Source organism: Lipotes vexillifer, unplaced genomic scaffold, assembly GCF_000442215.2.
Source record: "Lipotes vexillifer unplaced genomic scaffold, Lipotes_vexillifer_v1.1 scaffold121, whole genome shotgun sequence".
NCBI classification, from domain to species: Eukaryota; Metazoa; Chordata; class Mammalia; order Artiodactyla; family Lipotidae; genus Lipotes; species Lipotes vexillifer.
The window spans coordinates 963504-971811 of record NW_006773122.1 but is presented as its reverse complement, the minus strand read 5'-3'; positions in this window follow the sequence as shown (position 1 = coordinate 971811).

Sequence of the window (8308 nt, the reverse complement as noted above, 5' to 3'; positions counted from 1 at the left end):
CCCCCCCCCCCCCATTGTCTCTGCCTTTCCCAGGACTGCCCTGTCGACAGCAGAGGGAGGGAAGTGAGCCCTGGATCTGAGCACTCAGCTCAGCTCCTCCCCTCACTGTCTGTGCCCCGTGGCTGGGTACTGTCGCCTCTGTGAGCTCAGCTTCCTCCTCTTATGGTGACAAGGACGGACTGTGTTATCGCCCAAGTCCTTTCCAGACCCAACAGGCCTCTCTGATCTGAAAGTCAGAGGCTATCATTTTAAGTCTAGCAATCTGGGATTCATTGGTGGTACAGTGTGTGCAACTCTGAAATCTGACAGTATATACCGTGGCTCCTGCGATCACTGGAAAGATTTAATAAAACCAAGACTCAGTTTATTCAGGAGTAGAGTGGGAATAACAGTAATCTTACAATTATAGGGTAGTTTCGACGATTAAATGATGTATATAAACATCTGGCCTGGAGCATAGCACAAAAACAATAAGTGGTAGCAGTATTATTTTAATTTAAAGGAACCTGATTATACCAAGATTATGTAATTCTAAGAGTTTGAGTGTTTATTTCTAGATTCTTTGACTCTAAGAATCTATGATTTTGCTTACAAATATCAACAGGTGTAGCGAGGGTCCAGCAGGGGCACAGCCTGAAGGATTTCTGGCCCAGAACCTGACAGTAGGTAAATACCCAGGGGAAGCTGAGGCCCCAGGGAGACTGTCCCTCTATCTCTCTGCTTCCAACCATCCCAGGAAGAGGTTAGGGCTGTAATAATCTCTGCGAGAGAACAGCTGTGCTTGAAACAGGATTTAGAGAGCTGGTGTCATCCCAGACGTCCTCTTCCAGATCTGTCTGGTCATTGGCAATAGCTATTCCCACGTGGTGCTATCAGATGCCCTTTAGGGAGCCTCAGGTGGAAGGGAAGGGACAGGCACCCTCCTGATAAGAATGTAGCAGTTTGTGAAAGGGCTGATGGTTGAGATTGGAGGGTTTATTTGAAGGAGAAGGAGTTGGAGGATGGGGGATACTGGAGGTGACGTGATCATTCATTTAGAACATGGGCACTGAGAAGGATGCTTGAGAGCTCATATAGTCCAGGAATTTAAAAACTATGCTCTGAGGAATTAATTCCATTGCCTTACTGCCTGCCTTGGGGTGGGGACAAGAGAGGAGGGGGAGAGCAGTGATTGAAAAGCTGATTGGGTGGGTCTCAGCCCCCCTTCAACCAGAACAATCCTATTATTGTTTTTCGACATTTCAAGAGAGGGTTCTGTTATCTAGACTCTATTGATTGGTTTGTTTTTAGACTTGAAAATCTCAGTTTAGTCCAACCTCTTCATTTTATAACTGCAAAAACTGAGATCCAGGGCCAGCAAGATGAAGAATACAAAGAGGTAGCAGAAGACAGGTTCTCAATTTGGTGACCTTGGGCAAACTATGTAACTTACGTGCTACTCATTTTTCTCATCTGTAAAACGGGGCATGAGTGAAAGCTTCCTGGCAGGGCTTTGTAGGGTTAGGTCAGATAATGCATGGAAAGCACTCTGTACAGTGTCTGGGTTCCCAGTTTTTGAGTTATGATCGTTATCATCCAAACCTGAAGTCAAGCTTGACATCTTCCTTTAATTTGCTTCAGCGACTTGGCTTGGCGAACCCGTGAGCTCTAAAGCTGTAGGTATCTTGTGATGGCTCCCACAGAACCCCATCTTCCATGGAAGCGCTCCATCCTGGGAGGTAGGGCCTCTGCAATTGAAGTGTTTGCAGCCACCCTGTAATCAGGGTTTGCTGTGGGCCCTGGCAGAATCCAGCCAGGACAGCCCCAGCTCTGAGAGCTACAGGATTCCAGATCCCAAAGGTACCGCCAGCTGGCTGCTCGGACAACAGCTTCTCAATTAGGGCAATCAAAGAACCAGGGGGCGTTCCTGGCCCCTCTCTTATCCTTCCCACTGACTGGCTTGCTTCTGTTTCATGGAAGGCCCCTATCCATAGACGTTTGGCTATTAAAGCATTAGCATTATATTTAGATTTTAAAAAATATACTGTGGTCTCGCAAAGATATCCACATCCTCACACCCAGAACTTTATACAGCAGAGAGGAGTTAAGGCCGTAGATGCAGTTAAAGTTGCCAATCAACTGACCTTAAAATAGGGAGAGTATGCTGGATTATTCATTCAGGTGGGCCCAATGTAATCACAAGCATCCTTAAATGTGGAAGAAATGAAACCATGGGTTAAATCCAGTTCACCTGCCTTCACTGATCCAGGCCATGTCCTCCAAGCAGCACGTAGCCTAAACAATGTTTGCCCGAGTTATTTTCCGGGAACTTGGAATCAGCTGTGTCTAGCTCAAGCTGGGCTGGTTTGGACTGGATAGGACCACTGACCCTTCAACTGGGCATGCGCGAGTGATCTTTCGCCAGCAGAGGGCCGAAAACGCCTCAGAACGTGCAGAACGTGTAGCCTAGTTACGCCTGCGCAGAAAAGCACTTATCGCACCTTTTTCCAATCACCTTTCCCTAGGCTTCCCGCGCTCTCCCCGCTCCGCACGCCTCAGACCGCACTGCTTCTTTATCCTTTATTCGATAAGAACTCTGAGCCCCTTTGCCTTTGGGGATATGGATTTGAGACTTGAACTCCCTGTCCTCAAACCCCGCGTCTCAGCGTTTTGGCTGGCTGTTCGATGAGATAACAAACCTGGTTCTGAAACAAAGGGACTCACATCAGAGAACCAGAGAGATGGCACCGTGAGGAAGACTTGGTCCAACGATGCTGGCTTTGAAGACAGAGAAAAGGGGGCCATAAGCCAAGGAATATGGGCAGCCTCTAGAAGCCAGAAAAGGCAAGTTAAAATCTTCCTAGAGCCCCTGCTGACGCCTTGATTTTAGCCCAGTGAGACCCGTTTCAGGCTTCTGACCTTCAGAACTGTAAGATAATAAATTTGGGTCGTCCTAAGCCACTGAGTTTGTGGCAGTTTGTTACAGCAGTGATAGGAAATGAATAAGCTATTCATGATAACTGTTTATTGAACATCTATCATAACCCAGGCATTGTGCTGTTTCACGCTTATCATTTAATACATACAATAGTTCTGCCAAGCAGGGGTTCTTGTTCCCATTTTCTAAATGAAGCAAAAGGGACTCGGAAATTATTGACCTGGCCAAGGTCACACAGCTAGTGTGTAGCAGAGTAAAGATTCAAAGCCCGGCACCACCGGCTCTAAAGGCCATATTGCCGTCAGTTCGCCCAGGCTTATCCCCACTTCTCTGGAGTGCCTTAGAGAATACCTCCTTAGAGAATCTTTGTTTTCAGGTGCCAGACCTCAGTGTTGTAGGCCACCTCTTCAGTATGTTGAGTCCAGCTGTTCTCTTGGAGGCTTAGTTTCTCAACTTGTAAAAAGGGGATAATAATGCTCATTGGGCACCCTTTTGGGGCAACAGCAAGGATTAAACCAGAATGTGGGTGGAAAATTTCTCTGCTCTGATAAGTGCTCTCTATGTAAGAACTTCAGGATAAACCTCCCCCAAACTACCAAAACTTGCCCCAAACCATTGCAACTTCCTTTCCCTCCAAGGCTGTGCATGGCTCCCAGGATATATCCCTGCCAGGGACACTAGGGAAACCTTTTACACTGTAGTGAAATTACAGAAAAAAGAAATATTGGTCTTTGTCCCCCGTTCCTGGCTTGAGCTTCTAAAAACCCTTGGAATTTCCCAAGTGACAGGAGTCTTTTGTTCTAATGAGGTGACTCTTGGGGGCTCCTGGATGAGGGCTGGTCACCATCAAGAGCAAGCCATGACTAGAAGCTTGGAACTTTCAACTCTACCCCTGTCCTCTGGGAAGGGGAGAGGGGCTGGAGAGTGAGCTGATGGATCATGCCTACGTGAAGAAGCCTCCTCCATAAATATCCCCAAAGTATGGGGTTTGGAGAGCTTCTGGAGCTAATGGGCAAGTTCTGGGAGAGTGGAGCACCACAGGAGGGCATGGAAGCTGCAAGCCCCTTCCTACACACCTCGTCCTATGTATCTCTTCCATCTGGATATTTATCTGTATCCTTCGTCACATCTTTTGTTTTTTATTTTATTATTATTTTTTAACTTTTATATTGGAGTATAGTTGATTTACAATGTTGTGTTAGTTTCAGATGTACAGCAAAGTCATTCAGTTATACATATACATTTATTCTTTTTCAGATTCTTTTCCCATTTAGGTTATTACAGAATACTGAGCACAGTTCCCTGGGCTACACAGTAGGTCCTTGTTGGTTATCTATTTTAATATTTATTTATTTGGCTGTGCTGGGTCTTAGTTGCACAAGCAGGATCTTTAGTTGTGGCGTGCAGGATCTAGTTCCCTGACCAGGGATCAAACCTGGGCTCCCTGCATTGGGAGCATGGAGTCTTAACCACTGGACCACCAGGGAAGTCCTGGTTATCTACTTTAAATATAGCAATGTGTATATGTCAATCCCAAACTCCCAATTTATCCCCCCCCTCCACCTTTCCCCTTTGGTAACCATAAGTTTGCTTTCTAAATCTGTGAGTCTGTTTTGTAAATAAGTTCATTTGTATCATTTTTAAAAATTCTGCATGTAAGTGATATCATATGATATTTGTCTTTCTCTGTGTGACTTCACCTAGTATGATAATCTCCAGGTCCATCCATGTTGCTGCAAATAGCATTATTTCATTATTTTTAATGGCTTAGTAATAGTCCATTGTATATATATATATATATATATATATATATATATATATACATCTTCTTTATCCACACCCCTGTCCATGGACACTAAGTTTGCTTCCATGTCTTGGGTATTGTAAATAGTGCTGCTATGAACATTGGGGGTACATGTATCTTTTTGGATTAGAGTTTTGTCTGGACATATGCCCAGGAGTGGCATTGCTGGATCCTATGGTAGCTCTATTTTTAGTTATTTAAGGAACCTCCATACGGTTCTCCATAGTGGCTGTACCAATTTATATTCCCACCAACACTGTAGGAGGATTCCTGTTTCTCCACACTCTCTCCAGCATTTATTGTTTGTAGACTTTTTGGTGATGGCCATTCTGGCTGGTGTGAGGTGATATCTCATTGTAATTTTGATTTGCATTTCTCTAATAATTAGTGATGTTGAGCATCTTTTCATGTGCCTCTTGGCCATCTGTATGTCTCCTCTGGAGAAATGTCTATTAAGGTCTTGTGCTCATTTTTTGATTGGGTTTTTGTTTTTTTGATATTGAGCTGCCTGAGCTGTTTGTAGATTTTGGAGATTATTTCCTCTTCAGTCACATCATTTTGTTGATGGTTTCCTTTGCTATGCAAAAGCTTTTAAGTCCCATTTGTTTGTTTTTGTTTTTATTTCCATTACTCTAGGACATGGATTGAAAAAAGATATTCCTGTGATTTATGTTCTGCCTATCTTTTCCTCTAAGAGTTTTATAGTGTCCAGTCTTACATTTAGGTCTTTAATCCATTTTGAGTTTATTTTTGTGTATGGTGTTAGAGAATGTTCTAATTTCATTCTTCTAAATGTAGCTGTTCAGTTTTCCCAGCCCCATTTATTGAAGAGACTGCCTTTTCTCCATTGTATAATCTTGCCTCCTTTGTTGTAGACTGACCATAGGTGCATGGGTTTATTTCTGGGCTTTCTATCCTGTTCCATTGATCTATATTTCTCTTTTTGTGCCAGCACCATACTGTTGATTACTGTAGCTTTGTAGTATAGTCTGAAGTCAGGGATCATCATATCTTTTTATAATAAGCTGGTAAACATGTTTCCCTCAGTTCTGTAAACCATTCTAGCAAGTTAACAAGCCCCCAGGAGGTGGTTGTGGGAAGCCTGATTTGCAGCTGGTTGGTCACAAGCATAGATGACAGCCTGGGACTTAAGTCTGTCATCTGAAGTAGGGGGGCAGGGGCAGTCTTTTGGGACTGAGCCCTTAACCTATGGGGGGGTGGTGTCTGATGCTCTCTCCAGGTGGATATTGTCAGAATTGAGTTGAATTGTAGGACATGCAGCTGGTGTCCCAGAATCGTTTAGGGTAGGGGTGGAAAAATCCACACATCTGGTGTCAGAAGTGTTGTGAGTGTGGTCGTAGTGTGAGAACAAAGGAGGAGCAAACAGGAGTGTAGTTTTTTCTTAACAATGGTGAAAAACAGAGGACTCAGGTTTGAAAGTGGTGGTTTGGATCCTTTATTTTGTTGTTTTGTTTCTGCCCATTGGGTGCCTGTGTGTTGGTGATGGTGGTTTGGGGCCATAAAAAAAGGATGATTGCTAAACTCCATTGGGACTTTTTACTATTACTGATGCCCAGACACTCTACCAGAGTCTCCTTGCCCCGATTGGCCCCTGTGGTCCATACCAGTGATGGGGTTGCCCAAGGCTTTTGTAACATGGTGGTTTAAGAAGATGCATCTGATGTTGTGTGTAAGATAGTAGAACAGAGGCGAGAAGACTAGCTGGGAGGTACTGCAATAGTCTAGATGCGATCTGATCACAGCTTTGACTGTGTGGTGTTAACAGTGGTGATAGAGAGAAAAGGATGAATTTGGTAACTATTAGGAAGGAAAAGAGCCTTGGGACTTAGTATAAATTTACAACCTCCTCTGTATGAAGAGATATTTGGGGGCTGGAGTGGCAGGCAGGCATGTGGAATGATTCCACTTCCTCTTCCACAGAGAAGATAATTAGACCAGTGGTAAAAGCTGGAGATAGTGAGTCCATATCTGAAAGGACTGTTGAGCAGCCAGAGCCACTCAGCATCGAGATCACTGCTGGTGGAATTACCGTGGGCTCTGGAGTCAGGCTGAGCTAGGTCTGAGTTCTGGGTCTCCTACTTCCCCACATACCTTGGGAAAGTTAGCCTCCGTGAGCCTCAAGTTCCTCATCTGTAAAATCAGAATAACACTTTGCAGTCATTAAGTGGATGAAATAAGATGTATATAAAGGGCTAGTCCTGTTCCAGAAACACTGTAGGTCCATTAAAGGTAGCTATTGGTACATTTAAATCCTAAGCTCCCCATCATGAGACATATCTAAGTGCAGGTTAAGCTCCCTCTTTTGGAGCATGCTCTAGAAGGTTTTGAAATACTGTTGGAAGCTTGGATACGAAAATGGGTAAGGTCCCTTGCATAGCCTACCATCAGTTCCACTTCTAAGGAAGCAACCTGACTGGAGGTGCATGAACAAGATGATAATTGCAAAATTGTTTATTTGGGCTAAGAATGAAAAACCCAAATACCCCAAAATAAAGATACATCACTGTCATGAAATACCATTCAAGTTATTTAAAATGTTGGTGCGCGTGTGTTTGACGTGGAATGGTAATCACATACTAACTGAAAATGCAGATTATTAATAGGTATTATATTCCATTTTAACAATATTTATTTAAAATATTTGCATTAGAAAGCCCTGGGAAAATATGCTTCAAATACTCATGGTGGTTATCTCTGGATGGTAAGTTTTGGGGCAAATTTAATCCTTTTTCTTGGTTTGTCTGTATTTTATAATTTTTCTCTAAAGAGTGAGAATTATTTGTGTACTAGTAGTAAGTATAAAAAACAACAGAGCTCTGTGGTTCTGTCAACTGCTCGGGTGAGGAAAGGACAGAATGGTGGAGACTCACCCCAGACTCACCCTTTCTTCCCTGCAGCTGAAATCTAAGAGTGTGGCAGAACTCCAAAGCCCAGAAAAGAGGAGCCTCAAAGCAGCCAGCCCTGGCGAGGTGAAGGCACCAGGAGCTCCAGGTGATAGAACCCAAATCAGACCAGAGTCAGAAGTCCCTGCAGATGAAGATGCCTGTGGAGGCCGCAGCCCCAAGCTGCCCAGCTCCCTCCATCCTGACCCAGGTGTTAAGGAGAGGCCGATTCCAAAAGGTGGGGGACTCTGAGCCTGTGGGCTGGGGAGCCCGCAGAGCTGCCAGTGGAAGGTGGTCTGCTGGAGGGCCCCTGTGAACCTGGAAGAGGAGGGTGAAGAATGCCTGAGGTATGGAATGGAAGAACTCCTGTGACAGCCTAAATGGATGCAGGGGGTGGGTCAGAGGATGTCAGGCAGTAGTTGTCAAGCACTTTGATAAGTCTTTATAGGGATTAAAATGGCCCAGAACCCACACTGGGCATCCCATTACAAGCAACTATAGGCATTTAAAAGGCACAGTAAGATGGGCTCACAGGACCCGTCAGATGCCTAGTGGTTTTACAGAATGGGAGATAAGGCTGTCCACAATCTTGGGATGTCAATTGTGGAGGCAGCAAACAGTGCCTGTAGGGGAAAAGGGGGCAATGGTAAGGCAAAAAGACTGACCTGTCTGTGCTTAGAGGTC